Source organism: Solanum pennellii, chromosome 1 (assembly GCF_001406875.1).
Source record: "Solanum pennellii chromosome 1, SPENNV200".
In the NCBI taxonomy this organism is placed as follows: Eukaryota; Viridiplantae; Streptophyta; class Magnoliopsida; order Solanales; family Solanaceae; genus Solanum; species Solanum pennellii.
In genome coordinates this window covers 21,915,884-21,918,826 of record NC_028637.1, presented here as the reverse complement: position 1 = coordinate 21,918,826, position 2,943 = coordinate 21,915,884, and the positions used below count along the sequence as shown (strand labels likewise).

The window sequence follows — 2,943 nt, the reverse complement described above, 5'->3', positions numbered from 1 at the left end:
AACCCGACCCAACCTTTCTTCTTCAACAAAAAATAAACCATGTCGAGAAGCAACGACAACGTGCGTGAGCAACACCACCGACGTCTGGACGCGCCTCATGCGAGGGTGAGTTCACGAGGGCAGCAACAATATCTGCAAACGACGCCTTTTCCGTCAAAAAGAAGATGCATTTCTTTTTTCCGTGTTGACGTCTTCCTCACCAGTACACTTATATAGTAGATCAGTTTGCTTTTCAATCCTTCCAGCTGTGTCTGGTCTTCCTTGCTCGCTTGGAGATAAAGCCACATAGCACTCAAGGGCGATCGACCGATCCAAGCCCTCCACGCTACCCCTGTTGTCTGAATTTTGTGCGGGTCTTGTTTGAATTCTCGTACAATCCAGCTGTTCCTTCATCCTTTGAAAATTTGAATTGAGACTGGATTCTAGGGTTTCAATTCTGCCCTTCTTCTCACCCAAAATATACCTTTTTCCTCCAAAAGGTAAAACCTCAGATTCCCACTATATAAACGTCTTTTCTTTNGGGGGGGGGGGGGACTTTTTTTAGTCGAAAATTTTAGAGATATATTGATAGATACTTCAAGCAAACACTAAGCAAAGGAAAATATAGTGAGACGTTCAAAGTGGAAAACTTAGTTTTGGTCGGAGTATCACACTTTCTATTTCGTTTTGAATCTGTTTCTCTCAAGTTTCTCCGTGTCTGAGGTTTTGCACAGAATTCTGGTTGATCGTATGTGTTCGAGTTTCCATTTGTTTGTAAAGTTGTTGTTCATCTAGCTCGTCACTGTCTCCACTTCGCTGCCCGGAAAGAGGTGATTGCTCTTCTTGATTTCAGTTTAATTAGTTTTTTGCTGTTCTATGTTTATATTGAAGTGTCTTTGATGGTGTTTTAGTTTCAGTATTAAATCAGCTTATTGACTGCCTCCGTGTTGCTTTATGACTTGTTCTTGTTAGATTTCTGAAGTGTTTGGTATTTGGATGTTATAATGATTTGTTTATTTCATCATCGCTTGTACAATCTTTCGTTATGAACATGGGGGAAGTTGTTTAAGCCTAATTTAGTTTCATGGAGTCAATTATGATCTCTTCTTCATTTAGTATCAGAACCTTTCATTTCGGATCTATATTGTTATTGATTTAGCTGAGGCTTAATCTTATTAGAGCTATTGTATGAGGGTTCTTTTAGTTGATTATATGTTTAAGCTCGTGGGTTGATTTTTTATGAGTCTCCGCCTTTCATTATGCTCGCCATGGTGTAATATGATGTCCAACATGTCTTGAGCCTTAGTTGTTCGAGTTTTAATCAATTTAATATGTGTGATAGCATAATGATTTGTTCTTATTTTGTTCATGCAAAATTACTTTGAAATGCCTCTGAAATCTGAATTTTCTGTTAAGAGAACATATTGTTGTTATTTGCTCTCATTTTGATTGTTGGTTGAGCTATCTGGAAGGATATTCCTAGCATGTAATTTATTCTAAAAATGGTCATAATGCATTCTCCTTTTCCATGATTTTTTATCACTTAAAAAATGTTATGTTTTTCAGTTTTGTTGTTTGGTTTTGGTTAAATTAAAGCACTCGATTAATTTGAAGTTATTCTCTTACAGTTTTGATGAGCGTAATTGTTAGTTATAAACTAGGCTAGTTTGTGGTAAATCTTCTATATTTAGGTGATTATGATCTTAAATTCAACTTTCTGAATGGCCCTCACCCTTGCTTATTATTGCTCTGCTTTGTTTTTTTTTAGTTAAACAACATGTACTTCAATTGAATTTAATGTTGACTCACAATTGTTTGTTTTGAAATGCATGTGATCGGTGGTGGAATTCTATTCGGACTCAAATGCTTCTTCATTTGCATCTAGATTGGGTCACAAAATCCCAATACTGTTATCTCTTGAGTCAGTCGGTCAATGGAAACAAGGAACGGGTTTTCAAAAGTCGACGCATAGGTTCATTTAGTTAAGCATGTACTTCAGTTGAATTTAATGTTGACGCACAATTGTTTGTTGTGAAATGCACATGATCGGTGGTGGAATCCTATTCGGACTCAAATACTTCTTCATCCTATTAACGTTATCTCTTGCGTCAGTCGGTCAATGGAAACGAGGAACAGGTTTGCAAAAGTCAATGCATAGAAGAATCGGATGAGAATTGGAAATATTGTCAAATTTGTATTTTTGTTATTTTTGGGTCTAAGCCCTTGTCTTTTGCTATTATCATTACCATGTTAGAATTTTAGGAAAAGTGGAAGATGGTCCTAAGGCCCAAAGAGATAAATTTCATAATTTTAGCTTGGGATACATACAAAGGTGGCAAGAATTGGGCCTTTGGCCCAAAACAAAAAGAGGTCCAAGTATTGGCCCAGGTGGACATAAATAAGACTTGGGCTCAACTCTCTCTTCCTCTTTACATCACCGCATTTAATTACTTGTCAATATTTGTCGTAAGCCTTAAGGTCGAAAATTTCAAATCCTCGAAGGACGTCCATTTCGTTAAATAATTTAACTAAAATTTGTCAACTTCACGTGAACTAAACAATAAAATTATTTTTTCAAGAAAATATCTCGTTTAGTAGGGAAATATTTCCATTTTCCTTTTTAAAATGATTCTAACTATATAAAAAATAGTTCAAATTTTCTATTCAAGACAAGTTTTTCTTTTTAACCAAACAAATTAATTGTCGGATAACCACATTAGTGGATAATTTAAGTGCCTTTAAAACCTTCCTAAAATATTTATTAGAACCCCGAATCCCCTCAAATATTTTCAGTTGATTCCCTACTCTAATCTATTGAAACCCGTTTTTTCTTAATTTATTCTATAAAAATTAAGTGATGACTCTATATCAGTCTTAATAAATATTCTTAAAATAAAATAGTACCTTCAATGCATTCTAAAAAGCTAAGGCTATCATTTTTAGTATACACTACCTTATAATTAG

General features: G+C 35.1%; 1 long non-coding RNA gene across 1 annotated transcript; it reads left to right on the top strand.

The window, feature by feature from the left end:
* Positions 1–515: 515 nt before the first annotated feature.
* LOC107012914 lies at positions 516–2,411 on the top strand. The gene is made up of 2 exons (XR_001456105.2): positions 516–809; positions 1,865–2,411. It is a non-coding gene; the product is annotated as an uncharacterized LOC107012914 (long non-coding RNA).
* The last annotated feature ends 532 nt before the right edge of the window (positions 2,412–2,943 follow it).